The 21778-nt window shown below is 41.0% G+C and overlaps 1 long non-coding RNA gene and 1 pseudogene across 3 annotated transcripts in view; one reads left to right on the forward strand and one right to left on the reverse strand.

The window, feature by feature from the left end:
* Gm5641 (predicted gene 5641) lies at positions 1230–2740 on the forward strand (annotated as a pseudogene).
* The window catches only part of Gm31154, a 46329-nt gene continuing 32928 nt past the window's right edge, over positions 8378–21778 (reverse strand). For all 3 annotated transcript variants that reach the window (XR_001783838.1, XR_867292.1, XR_375673.2), the window contains 5 exons: positions 20741–20813; positions 18833–18876; positions 14746–14866; positions 10628–10694; positions 8378–9619 (listed from right to left, as the gene is read on the reverse strand). This is a non-coding gene — a long non-coding RNA (predicted gene, 31154). The remainder of the gene's footprint in view (positions 9620–10627; positions 10695–14745; positions 14867–18832; positions 18877–20740; positions 20814–21778) is intronic.

Below are 21778 nucleotides of genomic sequence, written 5' to 3' on the forward strand. Positions count from 1 at the left end.
TTTTTTTAAAAACCTTACATGTGAAACATGGATGTTAGATACCCAAGGAAAAATATGCCCAACTCAGAGATGAGCTTGAAGCAGCCAAGAAAAACAAACAAACAGATGAGCCACAAGAGGTGGAATAACGACAATAGCCTTTCCCCAGGAATTTGAGCAGCAAATTCTGACTGTCATCTGCCTGGACATCTCTTACACACATCTGAAGACTGTCCAAGAGTAGCACATGGGCAGCTTCCTCCTGAACGCACTGCTTAATAATGCACTGCTGCATTCCTAGACACAGACTCACCGCGGAGTCTCCCGATGACCAAATGCCCTACTCTGGTCTGAGACAAAATGTTAAAATAGTCTCTTAGTCATCTCCCTGCTTCTTGTCTCCTTTTAATCATTTTCCCCAACTGTTCTAAGTCACAGCTTGTACAGCCATAAAAATCTTCCATGGCTTCACGTTAAACATTGATCTCACCAGGACATTCAGAGCCCTCCAATGCCCCCAGCCCAGCTCCAGGCCTGACTTCCAGTGTTCCCGTACCTCCCATGTGAGCTCACTAAATTACATTGTCCTCCGCTCCCAGCACACTGTCTTCATGCACTGAAGTACTCCATTACTACAACAACTACAAAGTGTGTTTTATGAATACTACTTTTGGATACACCCACCTGGCAGTGAACTCTTAGTTCCTAGCAAAAATGTACCATAAGGCTAAAGTTGTGTGTCTCCTTTCCCTCCTGACTAAGAGGGATAAAGAGCATAATATACATCAAAGGCTTATACAACAGGTTATGGAGATTTTCAGCATCATTTGAGGAGTGCAATTTTGGAGATGTGTTAATACCACCTCTACCTATAACTCATATTGAAGCAGAGTGTTTAGAGGAACCAAGGAGTGGCCTGGGACACTGACCCGGAGCTGATCCTCTGCCACAGAGCTCCATACCCAAATAGCACTGGGAGAGAGCTGGCATTCCACAAATGCAGACAAGCCTGTAAGCGCAGGTAAAACCACTACTGCTGCTCAGGGGAATCCTCCAGCAACCAATAGACTAGGAAAGGATCTTTACCAATCCTAAATCTGATAGAGGGCTAATATCCAATATATACAAAGACCTCAAGAAGTTAGTCTCAAGAGAACCAAATAACCCTATTAAAAATGGGGAACAGATCTAAACAGAATTATCAACTGTGGAAACTGGAAGGGCTGAGAAGCACCTTAAGAAATGTTCAGCTCTCGGTCCCATATTGAACTCGAGTTGGAAGAGGCGAGTCCGGTCTCAAAATGGAGGGCCATGATCCAAAGGAACCAGAGCAGCTGAGGAAGCTATTTATTGGTGGTCTGAGCTTTGAAACCACAGATGATAGCTTAAGAGAACATTTTGAGAAATGGGGCACACTTACAGACTGTGTGGTAATGAGAGATCCCCAAACAAAACGTTCCAGAGGCTTTGGTTTTGTGACCTACTCTTGTGTTGAAGAGGTGGATGCTGCAATGTGTGCTCGGCCACACAAGGTTGATGGGCGTGTGGTGGAACCGAAGAGAGCTGTTTCTAGAGAGGATTCTGTAAAGCCTGGTGCCCATTTAACGGTGAAGAAAATTTTTGTTGGTGGTATTAAAGAGGATACGGAAGAATATAACCTGAGAGACTACTTTGAAAAGTATGGCAAGATTGAAACCATAGAGGTTATGGAAGACAGGCAGAGTGGGAAAAAGAGAGGATTTGCTTTTGTAACTTTTGATGATCATGACACAGTTGATAAAATTGTTGTTCAGAAATACCACACTATTAATGGGCATAATTGTGAAGTGAAAAAGGCCCTTTCTAAACAAGAGATGCAGTCTGCTGGATCACAGAGAGGTCGTGGAGGTGGATCTGGCAACTTTATGGGTCGTGGAGGAAACTTTGGAGGTGGTGGAGGAAACTTTGGTCGTGGAGGAAACTTTGGTGGAAGAGGTGGCTATGGTGGTGGAGGTGGTGGCAGCAGAGGTAGTTATGGAGGTGGTGATGGTGGATATAATGGATTTGGAGGTGATGGTGGCAACTATGGTGGTGGTCCTGGTTACAGCAGTAGAGGAGGTTATGGAGGTGGTGGACCAGGATATGGAAACCAGGGTGGTGGATATGGTGGTGGAGGAGGAGGCTATGATGGTTACAATGAAGGAGGAAATTTTGGTGGAGGTAACTATGGTGGTGGTGGAAACTATAATGACTTTGGAAATTATAGTGGACAGCAACAATCAAATTATGGACCCATGAAGGGGGGCAGTTTTGGTGGAAGAAGCTCAGGCAGTCCCTATGGTGGTGGCTATGGATCTGGAGGTGGAAGTGGTGGATATGGTAGCAGAAGGTTTTAAAATAAAACAGAAACGGCTACAGTTCTTAGCAGGAGAGAGAGCGAGGAGTTGTCAGGAAAGCTGCAGGTTACTTTGAGACAGTCGTCCCAAATGCATTAGAGGAACTGTAAAAATCTGCCACAGAAGGAACGATGATCCATAGTCAGAAAAGTTACTGCAGCTTAAACAGGAAACCCTTCTTGTTCAGGACTGTCATAGCCACAGTTTGCAAAAAGTGCAGCTATTGATTAATGCAATGTAGTGTCAATTAGATGTACATTCCTGAGGTCTTTTATCTGTTGTAGCTTTGTCTTTTTCTTTTTCTTTTCATTACATCAGGTATATTGCCCTGTAAATTGTGGTAGTGGTACCAGGAATAAAAAATTAAGGAATTTTTAACTTTTCAAAAAAAAAAAAAAAGAAATGTTCAACATGCTTAGTCATCAGGGAAATGCAACTCCAAACAACCCTGAGATTCTACCTTAGAATGGCTAAGATCAAAAACTCAGGTGACAGCAGGTGCTGGTGAGGATGTGGAGAAAGAGGAACACTCCTCCATTGCTGGTGGGAATGCAAGCTGGTACAATAACTTTGGAAATCTGTCTGGTGGTTCCTCAGAAAATTGGGCATAGTACTACCTGAGGACCCAGCTATACCACTCCTGAGCATATACACAGAAGATTTTCCAACATATAACAAGGAAACATGCTCCACTATTGTAGTGGCTATTCCTGGTTGTCAACTTGACAATATTTGGAATGAACTACAATCCGGAATTGGAAGGCTCACCAGTGACCCTTATCTGGAGGCTTGGAGATCCTTGTCTGGATCTTGGTTTGAAGATCTTGAGCCATAGTGGCTATGGATTCCAGAAGATTGAATCTCCGAGTTTAAGGAACACACCTTTAATCTGGGCTACGCCTTTCATCTGGGATTAAGGGTGTGGTGGAACACACCTTTAATCTGGGCTACACCTTCTGCTGGAGACAATATAAGGACTTTGGAAGAAGGAAGTCTAGCTCTTGCTCTTGCTCTTGCTCCTTCGCCTGCTTGCTGCGTGAAACTGAGTAACTGCTAGATCCTTGGACTTCCATTCACAGCTGCGACTGAACCATTGTTGGGAATTGGGCTGCCGACTGTAAGTCATCAATAAATTCCTTTACTATCTAGAGACTGCCCATAAGTTCTGTGACTCTAGAGAACCCTGACTAATACAGAAGTTGGTACCAAACGATGACACCATTGCATACACTAGCAAGTGTTTGCTAAAAGGACCCTAATATAGCTGTCTCTTGTGAGACTATGCCGGGGCCTAGCAAACACAGAAGTGGATGCTCACAGTCAGCTATTGGATGGATCGCAAGGCCCCCAATGAAGGAGCTATAGAAAGTATCCAAGGAGCTAAAGAGATCTGCAACCCTGTAGGTGCAACAACATTATGAACTAACCAGTACCCCAGAGCTCTTGACTCTAGCTGCATATGTATCAAAAGATGGCCTAGTAGGCCATCACTGGAAAGAGAGGCCCATTGGACATGCAAACTTTATATGCCTCAGTACAGAGGAATGCCAGGGCCAAAAAGTGGGAATGGGTGGGTAGGAAAGTGGGGGGGGGGGGTATGGGGGACTTTTGGGATAGCATTGGAAATGTAATTGAGGAAAATACATAATAAAGAAAAATAAAAAAATAAAAAAGAAATGCTTGCTGAAAGGAGCCTGATATAGCTGTCTCCTGAGAGGCCCTGCCAGATCCTTACAAATACAAAGTTCGATGCGTGCAGCCAGCCATTGCACTGTGTGTGGGGTCTCCAATGGAAGAATTAGAGAAAGGACTGAAGGAGCTGAAGGGGTCTGCAACCCCATAGGAAGAACAACAATATCAACCAACCAGACCCCTCCCCCAGAGCTCCCAGGGATTAAGCCACCAAGCAAGGGGTACACATGGCTCCCTCCAGCTGCATATGTTGCAGATGATGGCCTTGCCTGGCATCAATGGGAGGAGAGGTCCTTGGTCCTATGAAGGCTTGATTGACGTCCCAGTGTAGGGGAATCAAGGGCGAGGAGGTGGGAGTGGTTGGGTGGGTGGAAAGACACCCTCATAAAAGCAGGGGGAGGGAGTATGGAGTAGGAGAGGGGGTCTCCAGGATGGGGGAGAAACTGGATAAGGGGACAAAACTTGAAATGTAAATAAAATTAGAAAAATAAAAATAGAAGATAAACCAGAATGTTAGAATTTTCTAAGTGTGTCAAATACATTTTATCATTTGACCCATATGAAACCTGACATGTATTATAGTTGTTGACACTTTACTTGGAAAAAACTCAGAATCAAAAGAAACCCCTTAGTCAAGACCATACAGTTAGAAGAATTACAAATATCACAACAACTTCTCTTCTTAAAATAGTATTTTTATTAATTCTTTGAGACTTTTATACAATGTATTTTGATCATATTCACACACCCCCTTCTCCAACTTTTCCAAGGTTCACCCCCACCTCTCTACCCTCCCAACATTCTCTCCTCTTTCTTTTTCACTCATCAAGTACAATTTGTGTCTCTCAAATACTCTTGGACATGGGGTTTTCTCAACTTACTAGGGGTCATATCATTAAGGAAATCAATTTTCTCTCTCCCAGCAACTATCAATTGCAATAGCTCCTCAAGCAGGGGTGGGGCTTTGTACTCACCTGTCCCCTCTATGCTAAGATTGTATCGGGCTTGAGCTTGTATAGGTCTTGTGTATGCTGTCACAAGCACTGAGAGTTAACATATGCAACTGCCTCCCTGTGTCCAGTGGACAGCTCTTGCATTCTTTCCAGCCTCTCTTCCATGATGATCCTTGAGCTCTGGGAAGAGGGGTATGATCTTTCAGTTAGGGCTAAACATTCTACAGTCTTACTCTCTGCACCATGACCAGTTGAGGATCTCTATGTTGATCAGTACCTGCCACAAGAAGCAGTTTCTCTGATGAGGGCAGAGAGATGCTCTCATCTATGCATACAGTGATGAGCCATTAGGAGTTGGTTTAATGACTATGTCTACTTGGCACAGTCATAGTAGCAGTTTCTCCCTGCTATGTCTATAGCAACTCTATGACCAGTCTGTGTCCCCTCTTTTCTTCTCCCTAGTACAGCACTGTGGTCTAACTGAAAGGACTGTGGCTCATTTATCTCTTACTTTCATGGACTTAGGAACTAAAAGAAATGACCAAATGTGTTGTTTGCAACATGATCAATATTACATTAGTTTTTCATAAGTTATGCCATTCAAATATAACAACATATCTTCAAGTTGTTAAGTTATTATAGGCATTTTATGGCAAAATAGTGAATCACAGAGACTAGGTTGCTAACATCACAAAAATGAAAGCAGTGTTTACCCATCTAAAGCAAAGGTTGAAGCATTTACACATTAGGTTCAGCTATAATACAAAATGGGTGTGGATCTTGTTTCCACTGAATCAAGTTTCAATTGACACATAAAATGCAAGTCCCTTATTCTAAAAATTAACTTCTGGATAACGTGTGTGAGGAGGTGAATATCGGGGGATAATGTTTGAGCATGTTTAAGTAAGTGTTCTGGTTTTTGTTGTTTGTTTGTTTGTTTGTTTGTTTGTTGTTTGCAATGGTGCTTTCTTAGTATGGAAAGAAGCAAAAGGGATTGCCTCTCCAGCTCCTTAATGGCTTCTATCTATCTATCTATCTATCTATCTATCTATCTATCTATCTATCTCATCTCTATCTCTATCATCTATATCTATATCTCTTTCTCTCTCTCTTCCTAGAAAATATTTGGGAAGGCTAGAGGTACAATATAGATATCAGAAGAATGAATATTATTCCCCATGGATGACACTGTAGAAATCTCAAAGTAGCTTGAGTCCCAGACTACAGGAACAATAATAGTCTATATAAACTATTAGTATTTGACATACAATAGGAACATTGTAATCATTCTTATTCAGTGATTATTTTTGTTGGGTAAAGGAGAAGTGGGAGTAAGGGAAGCAGACAAGGAAATAGAAAATTAGGGAGGAAGGAAAAACAGAAGAAAAGAAGAAAGGAAGGAAGGAAGAAGGAAGGGGAGAGGAAGAAGAGAGGTTGGAAAAAAGTAGGGAAGGGAGGAAGGAAAGAATGAAGAAGAGAAGGAAAGAAGCAAGGGGGAAGGAGGGAGGGAAGAGAGAAAGGAGAAGTTGGAATATATTTTAATATATTTTAATGACTTATATATATATCAAACCACAGAATTATGGAATCTCAGGATTTTGACGACATCTACCCACAGGGGCAACCCTCAAATCTGCTCTCCAAAATTAGCAAAGTTGGGCCACAGGCAAGCTATAAAGAGGTGGAAGAAATTAGATACATATGAAATAAAACATGGGGTTTTGATAACTGCCAGAATCGCTTCTCAGCCTTTTGGCTAAGATCAAGTGTTGATAACTGCCAGAGTTATGCCCTTGTTACTGCAGTCTCATGATGCACAGGGCACTGGCATATGTCAAACACATGGGTCTCTATGAAGTGACACAAAGAAACAAAATTGCAGAAGTTATCATGGTGGTCTGGATGGTGGTCCAGAAGGAAGTATTAGTAAAAAGATCTAATTTGGAATATGTTGTCTCAAATTCTAAACCCTGAAGAAGTATTTTTATCCACACATTCTCTGGTCACACATCTTCAGCAACTACTTCCAGAAAACAGGCCAGCTTACATAAGACCCAATGCGAGTGTCTAGAAGGACGGTGTCTCTTCAAGGATGCAGGAATATTGGATGTGAAGTTGTTGCTACTGTACAGGGAAAAAATTGTGATTCATTTTCTGATTATGCTAATCTCTCGAGAGGTTATCATAAAAATCAAAGATACTGATGCCGCTGCTGCTTTAGGCTGTGGATAGCCTAGAGTGGGCTGCCTAAGAGCTGGCATACTGCATCTGTCTGGAGGCCAGAGGCAGTGCCATGTTGGGCATGAGACAGATATTCCAAGAATAGTAAGAACCATCTCTTTCTTGAAGGGCAGGGCTGTATAAGAGGGTGGAAGTAAGCTTCCCCAAGAGCAGCTGTGACCATCCTGAAGGACTACAGAATTAGCACAGAAACTGTTTTAGACACAGCCACACATGTTTCTGTCTTCCTAAAAATAACTTATAAAATAGATGGAAAAAAAATAGGCTGTTAAGTCTGTTGAGGATCCATTTCCTCATCAGCACATAACATACAAGTGACCAAAGTGTAAGACACAATGGACATCAGCAACAAAACATCAATCAAAATCCACACCCAGGATCCATCAGATGGCCAAGTAGATAAAGGCACCCGCCACCAAGCCTGATAGTCTGAGTTCAATTCCTGGGAATGGGGGTGGGGGGAGGAGAAGCTAACTTCTGTAAGCTGTCTTCTGCCCGCCATTTACATGCTGGAGAGATGTTTCAGCCATTAAGATCACTGGCTGCTCTTGTGGAAGCACAGGGTTTGGTTCCCAACACCCACAAGGGAGCGCCCAACCATCTGTATGTAACTCTAGTTCCGGGGAATCTGGCGCCCTCTACTGGCCTCTAAGCACATTGCACACATGTGCTGGATATCCACTTATGTAGGCCAACACTCACACATAGAAAATTGGACTTGCAAACTTTATATGCCCCAGTACAGGGGAATACCAGGGCCAAAAAGGGGGAGTGGGTGGGCAGGGGAGTGGGGGTGGGTGGATATGGGGGACTTTTGGTATAGCATTGGAAATGTAAATGAGTTAAATACCTAATAAAAAATGGAAAAAAAAAAAAAGAAAATGAAATTTTAAAATCTTTAAAAATTTAATGAACTATTATTAGTTAAATTTCCTAAAAAGCTTTCTAAATATTCTGTTCCAAACAAATATAATTCTTTTGTTGTTTGTTTGGCTATTTGATTTTCTTTTAGCTTAAACTTTTAGTGCAGTTAAATAAGAAGTCTAGGGGGAGATAAGTTAATAAATACTTTATATTTTATTAAACTATGTTTTATTAAATATAACTATGATTGCTTTTGGTTTTTTGTTTGTTTGCTTGCTTGCTTGTTTGTTTGTTTGTTTTTAAAGGACAGCAGGAACCAGAAAGAACGGTGTACACCTTTAATCCTAGCACTTGGGAGGCAGAAACAAATGGATCTTAACAAGTTCAAGGCCAGACTGATCTCTATAAAGAGGGACTGTCAAGGCTACATGGAAGGACACTGTGTAGTAGTGGTGGTAGTAGTAGTAGTAGTAGTAGTAGTAGTAGTAGTAGTAGTAGTAGAAGATTATTGTAACAGGTTCCTAGACCTTAGAAGGCCCCCATGCCTTAGCACAGCTGACTCAATAATCTAAATACCATTTAAGCCATAAAACATAGCACACAGCCATCCCCACCTGCCAAAAAAATCAAGAACACAGACAGAATCCATCAAAGTCCACAGTTCTAGGAAAATCTCTAAATGTACTAACCTTGCATTTTGGCTTCTATAGTTCCTTCTGGCTAACTGTTCTTGTTAGCTGAAGTATGTTAACCTGGGTTATTGGTTTTGTGCTTAAAACCTCACCCTAAGATAGGCTCCGTGCTACACTGGGGTCCTGAACACCCAGTGTAGTTGCTGACTAGCTAAAAAGGACTTTCTATTGGCTGAAACGCATGTCAAAGCTGTCTTCTCTGGAGGATACCCTATAACCAACACTGGGAATGGAGAAGAAAAAGGCACTTGGATTAAAGAAATAGAATTAAAGAGAATCATTTTATCCCATCCATCCCTGCATCCAAATCCAGGCAAAATTACACAGCTCTTCTGGGGATACATAGACTGAATTTTGCTTTTAAATAAATTTAGCTGGAGATCTTCCACATGGTCTTCCCTAAAAATTCCTAGCTTTAAGGAAAAAAAAAACTAAGAATAGACTTATAGTGAATCAAAATTCATTATGATAAAACTGCCCAGTGATGGTTCTATGTCTATTCATTCATTCAGTTCTGGTGACCCTATAGCATAGAAAAAGAGAAATCTAAAACATGCACAGCCTGAGGAATTGACAGAACCAGAGTTTAACGCAAGAAACCTGACTCCCAGGTCCTCCACTCAGAACTTTCTGTGATATAATTGACAATTCTTTAGGGAACATTTATAGCATAACCAATATCTCTATTTCTCTTTAGCAAGCAGTGGTATATTTTCAGTTTATCTTTTAAAGTCAGTTCTCCTCTTTTGAAAGTAGTGAAGCAAGGATGTAGGACATACTGTAATCTTGATCCATCCTTCTCTCTCTCTCGTCTTTGCCCAACCTTCAGGAAGAAGCAGAGTAATCCTGTTAGTGTAAGAAAACGGATCTGGAAACTTCCACATCAGAATCACATCTCCGTCTAGCTTCCTGCTCTACTTTCTTGCCAGCAACCTCCAGTTCAAATTACTTCAAGTTTCTGGAAACATCTGACCCAAATATCTAATCATTGTAGCAACCATGTATTTCTGAGCTTGATTGCTGTTGATTCAGTTATCCATAAAGCCACGGAATTGGAACATGCCCCGATTGACCTCCTCTTTGCCTCCTCCTTTTATGTAAGCTGTTTCCAATTGTTAAAATGTCACTAAGCCTGCTGCTTACTTCCCCCCTTAGGGAAATATTTGTATGGCACATGCCCACTCGTGTGGAGGTCATATTAAAAATATATAGTTGACAGATGGCCAACTTCTCTTTACTTGACTACTGAGAGATGTATAAGATTCCAGCTTTTTGAATAAAACTTTTGAGTTAAATTTTTGAGAGCTTTTAACAGCTTTTTATTTATTAAATACTTTTTCCCAATCTTCATGTTACTAAATGTACCGACCGCCCCTATAATTTCTAAGTGCTGAGTCAGGAGCCTGGCCACTTTAATCTTGAGTCTCAAATAGCTGTTCAGCATCTATGACCAGGCTGCCTGTGCCCTGATGGAAACTTTCTCAGTAGTCATACGTTGTAGCAAGCTGTGCTAAACCACTGCAGCAAAAGACCTTCCCAGAGATGCATTTCCCAGACCCAACCACCTTCTGAGCCATCTTTTGTCTGTAGGTTCCTATCCTACCTCTTCCCCTCCCTTTGCCGCATAATAAATGATTCTCAAGTGTTCACAATAGTTATGGCTAGTAGGAAGGTAAAATAATTCTAGGGGCTGGGAGGTGGCTTAGTCAGCAAAGTGCTTACTTTATAAGCCTTGAGGTCTTATTTCAGATCCCAGCACCCACATAAAAAGAAGGGAGGCAAAGTCCATGGCTCTGATCCCAAGGCAGGGAAGGCAGAGAAAGGAACATACCTAGGGCTTGCTGGCCAATCAGCCTCACAAAATGGGTAAGTCCCTGGTTCAGTGAGAAACGTTGTCTCTAAAGGAGTAAATAACATGGTAGTGATTTACAAAGACATTCACTGTTCACCATTTGGCCTCCACATGAACATAAACACATGCATAGAACATGAATACACACACACACACAACTCATGCTCCTTTAAAAAAAAAAAAAGACAAAATAATTTCAGACAGTTGAAGAACAGAGCTTTGAAATAAACAATGGGGGTTCAGTGGAAATTTGGGGGTGTCTCTAAGGTTGTGATCTTAATAAGAACCAAAGCGTAATGTCAAGGCACGGCAAGCCAACCAAGCACAGAACAGGATATAGAATTAAGCTGTTACTCATATCCAGGGTAGAAGAACTGGATGCAACCTATGCATGGTGAGATGACATGGTACAGTCAGGAACAGGTATGGATTAGGTGGGGAGATAATGAGGGTCAAGGAACACAAGACCTTGAATACCACAGAAATTTAGAATGCTTTATGTACAATAATAAAGCTTTGAAAGGATCCTTTAGTGGCTACTCAGAGACTCTAGTCCAAGAAGGCAAGATTAAACATAGACAGCCTGACACGGTGTTCCAAGAACATAAAACAGTTGCCTTTCCTGGCACTCTCCTGTTTCACAGAGGTCATGTGACTCGCTCTAGCCACTAAACCATGAAAAGACAAAAATCTTTGCTAAGGTTCCAGGATGAAGGTTCGATTGCCAGCGTGTGGTCATCCAATGTCGTTACACTTATTTTCCTTTACTACAATAACTGGCAAGGTTGAGGCGATGATTGCTCTACTCCCCTAGGACCTGAAGTCAACAGATGCACCTCAGCCTATTCTTAACAGAACAGAAATATGCCCCCAAAGAAATAGTTATTGTTGCAGAATACTGAGACTTGAAGGCCCTATTATAGAACAATTAAAACATCCTGGCAGACAAAATAAGCCATTCTGTGCTACCTTTATTTTCTGTTGCTGTGATAAAGACCCCAACTAAAAGAACTAGGTACAAGAAGGATTTATTTGATTTACAATTGAAAGTCACACTCCGATGGGTGGTGGTGGCCCACACCTTTAATCCCAGCACTCGGGAGGCAGGGGCAGGCGGATTTCTGAGTTCAAGGCCAGCCTGGTCTACAGAGTGAGTTCCAGGACAGCCAGGGCTACACAGAGAAACCCTGTCTTGAAAAATCAAAAAAAAAAAAAAAAAAAAAAAAAGTCACCCTCCATCATCTATGGAAGTCAGGTTGGAATTCAAGGCAGGAACCATGGAAGAAGGCTGCTAAGTGGCTCATTCTCTGGCTTCTTTCCAATTTCTAGATGACTCTAGTTTATGTCAAGTCGACAACCGAAGCTAACTAGGACACATTGCAACAATCTAGTTGAGACATGGTTTGTACTAGAGCAAGATGCTAGCAGTAAAGTGGAGAGAAGGTGACACAGAAATGAGCCTATGGTGCTAGGTCAATGGTGCTTAGGATTTAAATGCAATGCCCCTCAGTCACAAAAGAAGGAAATCCTGTCATTTACAACATAATGGTTGAACCTAAGGAGTTACAGAGACAAAGTTTGGAGCTGAGACAAAAGGATGGACCATCTAGAGACTGCCATACCAGGGGATCCATCCCATAATCAGCCTCCAAACACTGACACCATTGCATACACTAGCAAGATTTTGCTGAAAGGACCCTGATATAGCTGTCTCTTGTGAGACTATGCCGGGGCCTAGCAAACACAGAAGTGGATGATCACAGTCAGCTATTGGATGGAGCACAGGGCCCCTAACGGAGGAGCTAGAGAAATTACCCAAGGAGCTAAAGGGAACTGCAACCCTATAGGTGGAACAACATTATGAACTAACCAGTACCCCGGAGCTCTTGACTCTAGCTGCATATGTATCAAAAGATGGCCTAGTTGGCCATCACTGGAAAGAGAGGCCCATTGGACATGCAAATTTTATATGCCCCAGTACAGGGGAATGCCAGGGCCAAAAACTGGGAGTGGATGGGTAGGGGATTGGTAGGAAGGGTATGGGGGACTTTTGGGATAGCATTGGAAATGTAAATGAGGAAAATACCTAATAAAAATATTAAAAAATAAAAAAAGAATGGTTGAACCTGTAAGACATTATGTAAAGTGAAATGAGCCAGACACAGAAAAATGCTTCTGAGACTCTAAAATGGTTCATGTTTTCCCTGATCTCATAGAATTGGAGAGCAGCCTGATATTTACCAGGGGGGCGGGGAAGAGGAGGGCAGGGTGGGGAACACTCCAGAAAGAAGTCATACATAGAACAAAACACCTAGTGTCCAGCATAGAGAGTACAGTGTGCGACGTTACAGTGTGTTCTAGAAAATGCTGAGAGAGTGGGTGTTGAATGCTCTCACCACAAACATGATAGCTATGTGGGAGAACATGTCTGCCCAGGAACTGGACTCAACCTCTTCAAAACGTTATGACAAATACACACAATGTCTGTTGTGTTTATGTGTGTGTTTATATGTGTGTGTGTGCACACATGCTGCATGTGCGCATAGACAACATGCCATGACACACATGCGAAGGCCAGACAATACGATAGAGTCGGTTCGCTCCATCCACCTTTCACGTGGCTTCCAGAGGTCTCTCAGTTTCCAGGTTTGTATGACAAGCACCTTTATCTACTAAGACATTTCATTAGCCCAAATATATACAACTTTACATGTAAATTAAAAATAAGTCTGAATAACAGACCTAACTCTGGCAGGTGAGAAAAGAAGACACTTCAAAAAAGAAAGATCCCAAGTCTGGGGTTTAAATAAATGAGGAAATTTACCACACATGATGGGAGAACAGCTATGTGTTGTTTAGAGGAAGAGCGGGTTTCAAAGTTTCACAGACAACTATCAGATAAGCAGCTGAGTGTCCCATGTGGACCTGAGGTCAGAAGTGACAGTTTCACTTTCGACATTTAGGAAGTGTCACACTACAAGGAGAATCAAATGCAGCGATGATGAGTTCATCCCAGAGGAGGTCAGGGAGACCCCAAGAGACAAACTCCAAAGTTGACCTCATGGAAATGGCACAAAAAAAACCAGTGGTTTCCAGAGGCTGAGGAGGATGTGTGGGCTGGAGTGTGGAAGAGAGGAAGGACTGCTCACAGGTACAGGACTACACAGGAGGAAAATTAGGTTCAAAATCAATCAATAGGAGAAAGGCCCTTGGTCCAGTGAAGGCCTGATGCCCCAGTGTAGGGGAATGTCAGGACAGGGAAGAGGGAGTGGGTGGGTTGGTGAGCAGGGGGAGGGGGATGGGATAGAGGGTTTTCAGAGGGGGAAATCAGGAAAGGGATATCATTTGAAATGTAAATAAAGAAAATATCTAATAAACAAAAAGAAAAGAAAAGAAAAGAAAAGAAAAGAAAAGAAAAGAAAAGAAAAGAAAAGAAAAGAAAAGAAAAGAAAAAAAGTCTTCAGCAAAGAGGATTTAAATATTCCAACAAAAAGGAATGCTAAATACTTGAGGCACTGGACATATAGTTAATATTCTCATCTCATCATTACATATTGTATACATTATTGAAACAGTTCATGATTAAAATAACCTATAAATAAGCATAATTGTTATAATAGCATTAAAGATTTTACATAAAAGTCTTTGGGAAAAATAATTTCTGAATAAAGTATTTATGTACATAGTTATTTGTCTTATCCAAAAGTATGTTTACTGAAATTTTATTTTTAAACCTACTCTCAGATTTCCCATCAGGAATTTGGGCACAGCAGTACTTTCTGAATTAACCTGAATAGGGTTTGTTTTAGTGATAGGGGAAATAAATCAAATTGTCCTTGTTTTAACATTTTCTTTTAATATGAAAATCTTAAGAATGTACACTAAAAAAAACCTGACCAAATTTTTCTTGTAAAAAGAAATTCCTTATACTGTCTGAAACTCCCATATCTAGGTCTCCTGCCAACTGTCATTATTTCCTAGTCTCAATTCTTCATTTTTGCCTAACTTTGCTTTTTTTCCAATTCTAGAGGTGCCCATGTAGTTTTCCAACATACACAATAATGTAAGTATTAATATATAATATACAACATATATACCATAGGGACTTGTCTGTTACGGTAGCGATTTGCAGTTCTTACTAAGTCAAAGAGTAGGACTTGCTTCTGATACGAAGGAGAAGGTGCCATCTCCACTTCAGATGAGGAGTTTAATTGTCCACTAAAGAATTAGGACAGAGAACAAACAATAAGATGAGGGGAGGTTAATTACTAAATATTAACAAATAAGTGAGACTATCTATTAGAAAACTAAACACCACTAACATTATTCTCAAAGACACATAGGACCCCTACATACGCCCTGATGAAGGTTTGAAGACATTTTTCCCTGCCTGATCTTGCCAACAGGTCTATGCATTCAAAGAGAATGGCCTCAAGCCCTGGGTCTGTTCCCAGATCTCCGACAGCCTTCTCTGTACCTTCCAAATACTTAACCTGTCTGGACTTCAGATTTCCTGTGCATATTACTCAGGACATGATTGAAAACATTTATTGAAAGATTAAGTAGGTACCTCACAGAATCCAATGAAATAAGCACAGTGTGGACTGAGGAGTTGGAACCGGTGCACAGCCAGTAGGCAACCAAAGCATCTACCTTTCAATTTTTCATTCTCTTTCTCTGAGCCCAGCCACATCCCTCAATGGCTTCTCAGCCCTGCCTTTGTATATTCTCTCTCTTTCCTTTTCTCCCTCAAATATTTCAATTGTACATCCCCTATACGTGATGCTAAATCTCATAAGAAGTCTTTCACACAAGTCTAATTTCATAAGAACCCTTTTCACACTATACTTGGAGTGTCTCCAAACTCAGCACTCTTGTCCACTCCCCAAATCACCTCCATTCATCTAGGGAAATTCGCTTCTACTTTTACACATTATACACATGTGATTTATGTATCTATATAAAATCCACAAGAGAAAGAAAACATGATACTCATATTTTTTAACTATGTCTAGCTGCTTCATGTTCTCACAAATTACATAACTCAATTCCTTTTTATGGCTAAGAAAAGAAATCCATTGTGCATATGTATCCCATTTCTTTATCCATCCCTCTGTTGTTGGAAACCTTCATTAATTCTATAACCTACATATTATAACTAGTCCAGAAATAAGCACTGATGGGAAAGTATCTCTGTGATATGTTGGCTTAGAGTCCTTTCGTAAATTTTAGTGCTATATGTTGGTCAAATGTTGGATTAACTAAAGTTTTTTTTTCAAAAGAAAATCCATACTGATTTCCATAGTGGCTTAAGTACTTTACATTCTCACCAGTAGTAGGTAAAGTATTTTACACTCTGCATCATTATCAGTAGTCATTATTTGTTTTGTTAATGAATGCCATTCTCACGGGAGTAACTTTGAAGCTCAATATAACTTTAATTTTCATTTCTCCAAGGCTTAGTATTTTTTCATATTTATTGACTCATTTTTTCCTCCATCCTTGAAAACTGTTCATTCATTTCATTAGCCATGGGTGCAGCAGCCTTTAAATACAACCAGCAAGTGGTTGGTTATTCCCATATCTTTTATACCACTACTACACCAGTGGGGATATCACACAAGGCGATCCATTTCGTAGCTCATAAGGTTCACATGTAGAAAAGACTACCAATCACTATTCTCCCTTGTTAGCCTGCATAGAACCTTCCAGCACTATGAAAACTAGCCTGTAGTTAGAAAGACCAACAACACAAAAAAAGCTAACCATTGTCATTGGGCTTTTTGTTGGATGGTCTATAATGTTTGGGGAAGCATTGTACTCCAGTTATATGGTAACTCCATTTAAACTCTGTGTGTGCTGTGAGTGTGTGTTATGCGTACATTTTAGGAAGTTTCTACAGTTGAAGGTTTTCATATGACTATTTCAAAATTTTCCCTCCCCAAAAGTTGTGTTAATTTTTCCCTCCCAACACTCCATTCTCTCTATCCTGCCTTCTCATTCCCCACATCTCATTCTAAAACACCCTCCTCTGAGAACATTTGTCCACTCTAAGAGTGTCAAAGAGTTTCAAATATACTCTTCCTATACAGAACACTTTTCTTAGGCTGTCCTTTATCATTTCTCTTGTCTCATTTGTTCTCTCTCTGTCTTTGTCTTTCTTTGTCTGTCTCTGTCTCTCTCTGCCTCTCTGTCTCTGTGTATCTCTGTGATTATGTCTCTGTCTCTGCCTCTCTGCCTCTCTCTCTCTCTCTCTCTCTCTCTCTCTCTCTCTGTGTGTGTGTGTGTGTGTGTGTGTGTGTGTGTGTGTGTGTGTGTGTGAGATTTTCTTTCTCCCAAGGTAATGATTCTAGTTTTGGGATAAACACAATGGAAGTCTTTGATGCTTCACTGTCTTTAACCTCTCTAATCTCCAGTCTCCAGCTTCCAGCTGACCCCCACACCCCATAACTGGCTTCTCCCTGGATCTTGCCCTAGCATTGCTTTCATTGATTAAGACTACAGTATCTTCACCTCCATTTTTTGTCCCTTAAGCCCATTCGGTATCCTATAACCAGAGTAAATGTCCTACCAGATAAAAATGAGTATGTCGTCTCTTGCTTAAAGTCTTAATGAGAAATAATATCATGATAATAATAATATCTTAGTGTATATTTTTATAAGCTAAATATGTCTCCTCTCTAGACTTGCCTGCCTCCTATGGGAACAATGTTTACAGCACTTAGAAGCTACCAAAGAAAATGTAAGATGGGAAACATTAAATAGCACATAGGAGTCTTCTATAGGACATGGACAGGTTCACACATGGAGAACGTCAAGTAGCAACCTGCCCAGGGGTGCCAACACAATCATACTGAAGAAGCAGAGGAGATCAAGGCAACTCTTATGGGGCAGGTGCCTTTAAAAACATCCCACTGAAAAATCTCTGAATCCCAGAATTCTAGTACTAGCTGCATTTCTGTCTATTCTGCCTCAAAAGCAGTCTGGCACAAAATGACTATAAGTAAACTAGTTTGAGTTGGTTTTAAAATGACTGATTGTTTAAATTTTAGGGGTTAGATTCAAGTGGGATGTTGAGCTAACAGGAGCTTTCATGAAGAAATTAACAGCCAAGGGTCCACTGCATGATTTATAGCTATAGTGACAGACTCTGATCCTGTTTACTGAACTTTCTGAGTGTCATTGAGCGTCACTTTATTCACATGATATCTTACTCTTAAATCCTCTTACAGGGCCTGGTAAGGAGTGGGAGGGAAAAGGGTTGAATAACAGAGTTCTGAGTCAACCTGGAAGAATTAAGTGTATGCATTTAACGTGTACCGTCAGCTCTCCATGACTTTGGCCTTCACATATTCAGATCCAACCAACTACAGACCAAAAATACTTGGAAAAACTGTATTACGTACTTGACATGTGGCAGCTTTTCCCCTTGTCATAATCCCCTAAGCAATCTAGCAGAATGATTATTTCCATACCATTCTATTACAGCAGGTATTTTAAGTAATGCAGGGATCATTTAAAATAAACAGGAGGAAACACTTTTTCAGACTCCAACAGGTGAGCGTGCAATGCAATCCAATGCAATCCTTCCATAAACCACAACGCTGGAAACAGTGGCTACATTACTCGTTCACTTTTACATAAAGCATTTCATCAATCTACATGTTTCTGACCCAAGACCTCCATTCCTTCAGAGTTCTAATTATTCTGGTCTAACTTTTCTACCCATGTCACCTGTTATTGCCTTTATGGAACTTAAATATTTGATAAGTATTTACTCATCTAAGTCATGAGCAAACCCACTGAGATGGTTACAATCGGTCTGCTTCTCCATCAGAGACAATCCTCTAAATGAACAGCCAGACTTTGTAAAAAGCAGACCTAGGGAAGTAACATGCTTAGACAATGTAATAGTATATAATGTGGGACACTTGCCGTATTCTCAGAAGTTCTGCTGAGTTAGAGAAGTAAAGGCAATTAAAATAAATATCAGCTCCTTTGGGGGTCTTAAAGCAAAGGATTGGGTTATCTAGGTAAAGTAGGCTGGGAGAGTATGCTGTGTGTTCTGACTTCAATTCATATCCATCCACGGGCTAAATGGATATGGTGGCCTCTCTAAGTTGTTCTCATGTCCCAGTCATCCCATACAACAGACTCATTTTGGATACATTTGTAAGTACTCACTGGAATTTGACAGATGATCAGCAGAAAATCCATTGCTTTTCCCACTGGTCCGGGGCATTAGAGCAAGAACAAAAAAAGTTGAGTCAGGAATATCCTGTACTTGAAGTCTCTGTGAGCCTCTTTGGGGGTAGACGAAAGCTCCAGAGAAGGAAGCTGGTCTGGGTCATTTTGACAGAGTCTGCTAAAGAGGAAGACCTTGGGCTGGAGAGATGGCTCAGTGAGTAAGAGCACTAACTGCTCTTCCGAAGAGCCTGAGTTCAAATCCCAGCAACCATATGGTGACTCACAACCACCCGTAATGAGATCTGACGCCCTCTTCTGGTGTGTCTGAAGACAGCTACAGTGTACTTGTGTATAATAATAAATAAATCTTTTTAAAAAAAAAAAAAAAAAAGGAAGACCTTGAGGGTTGAGAGACCCCAGTTGGAGACTTCAGGTCCATCCATACAAATCAAGGGACTTACAGAAAGAATTTTTTACTCAACCAATTCAAGTAAATACTGTGAGAAGGAAACCTTCAATGATCTATAAAAGACTGCATAACAAAAAACGACAAAAAACAAAGATATCAGTGACAGGAGTGTGTGTGTGTATGTGTGTGTGTGTGTGTACATATACACATATCCATATGCACATATTTACATGTGTGAGTACATATGTGTACATGTATGGAGCCCAGAAATTGACATCAGATGTCTTCCTCCGTTGCTCTTCGTTTCACTTTTTTCTTGAAGCAGAATCATTCCGGATCTCGTCAGTTCAGCTGTTATGACTTGCCAATGAGCTTTAAAGCTCTGTCTCTGTGCTTTTAATGCTGGGGTTACAGATAATAACTGCCGTATCCAGAGCTGATCCTCATGTTGTAGAACAGCCAGTTTACCAACTAGACCATCCTCTCTCTAGCTCTGAAGATCTTCCTATACTCTGTCTCCTCTTGCCTGTGGTTCCATGGTCTCCAAATGAAACAAAATAAAACAACAACAACAACAACAAACCAGTGGAGAATGAACAGAGAGGAGAGAGCGGTGGGGGTGCCCACTATGGTAGACTCGTTATAGACTTCCCAGCCTGAAACACACTGAACTGGAAGGAGGAGTAAAAGTGCACATATGAGGAAATGTGATTATATTAAATTATTTAAACAGAAACACCAAAGCATTTGCCCATGCTACAGGCACAGAAAAGAGCTATTTGACAAGAAGAACAAGGTTGCTGTCTTCTTGCAACTAGTACTTGGTTTGTTCACTAAACTGATAGTATAAATAAGCATAGGCATCCTTGTCCTCCACAGATAACCAACTGAAAGAACTTCCACTGCACAACTACAAAAGATGGTGGACCCAATGCTGTTTACGTCACTTTTCTGAGTGTATCCTTTTCCAAGGTTCTCTTGAATTTGTATTATAAACGGTTTGCTCTAATGTTCTAGCCTGATATAGGCAATCTTGTTAGTATGGAATTGTCTAGCATTATAAAGGAATGAAAACTCATATTCTCTAAATTCAACAGTGATATTAATTAGGATGAGCCAATCAGGAAAAGGTGCCTTATAGTATAAATGAAACTATAATGTCCAATGGCCCACCACAGATATGCAGATCCTCTTAGAGAATTATATTGGGGAGTGGCTAAAAGTTTCTTCATAAATCTAAAGGCACATAAAAGCATACATCGTACACCTGGCATATAAATTAATATTCATCCATTGAAATCCTGACCCTTCAGGTGATGGTAAGTTCCAGTATGTAACTAGTTCATCAGAGTCCTCATGAATGAGATTAGTGCCTTCATTACAAAGACTTAGAAATCTCTCCTTTCTTGCTCAACTCTGATATGCATTTGGAATCCAGCTTTGGTTTCTCATTCTCCACTTCCTTCCTCTCAGGGTGTCCAGATGTCCCTGCACACCTGGATAAAGGATGAATCAGAGTCCAGAACAGGTAGGGTTCTGCAGGATCCTGGTCCAGCTGGGAGCGAGTGCCTGGGGAAGAGGAGAGGGAGAAGGCCTTCTGTGAGAATCAGTGTTACAGTGTTTTTTTTTTTTTTATTGTTAGTCAAATCTTTTTTTTTCCATTTTTTATTAGGTATTTAGCTCATTTACATTTCCAATGCTATACCAAAAGTCCCCCATATCCACCCACCCCCACTCCCCTGCCCACCCACTCCCCCTTTTTGGCCCTGGTGTTCCCCTGTACTGGGGCATATAAAGTTTGCAAGTCCAATGGGCCTCTCTTTCCAGTGATGGCCGACTAGGCCATCTTTTGATATATATGCAGCTAGAGTCAAGAGCTCCGGGGTACTGGTTAGTTCATAATGTTGTAGGCGAAGGCCTTCTCTCACAATTTTCAATGAAACAGCTTAGACAATCTTAGCTCGTGTGCATAACTTTATTTGGGTGGACTGTACTCATACACTTATTCAAGGTGAACCAGGGGTATATATGGACCTTGGAGAGTGGGAAGGAGTTTTCAGGGTAAATGAAAATCATTAGCTAAAGTTCTGTGAATACATTTGTATGGAGAGGTATCGCAGAAATCCCAGGTACTTGCTGGGCAGGTTGTTATGGAGGGGGGAGGGCAGGAGAGGTAGGGGAGAAAGTTGATCTTGTAGGTCAGCCAAGGACTATGATAGAGGGTGTGGGAAGTTGGGCTTCCCAGACAATGTCAGAGAAGGGGAAGCCCTGATGGTAAAAGGACTCCTGCAATTTGCACCAAGCTCAAATGAGCTATCCAGTCATGGTAGACTGAGGCCTAGCTTAGCAAGGTTTCCCCACACTCAGCTCTGTGTAAACGGAGCAAAAGGTCTTGTTCTATGTGAGGCAGAAGAGCCTGCACCATGCTGACACCCTGCAAATGGACTTCAAGTCCCCAGAGTCTGTCTCTAAGTCATCCATTCTTTGGCATGCAGTTCAAAATGGTGAAAAGTAATCCAAAAGCATTCCATACT

Source organism: Mus musculus, chromosome 3 (genome assembly GCF_000001635.26).
Source record: "Mus musculus strain C57BL/6J chromosome 3, GRCm38.p6 C57BL/6J".
Taxonomy (NCBI): Eukaryota; Metazoa; Chordata; class Mammalia; order Rodentia; family Muridae; genus Mus; species Mus musculus.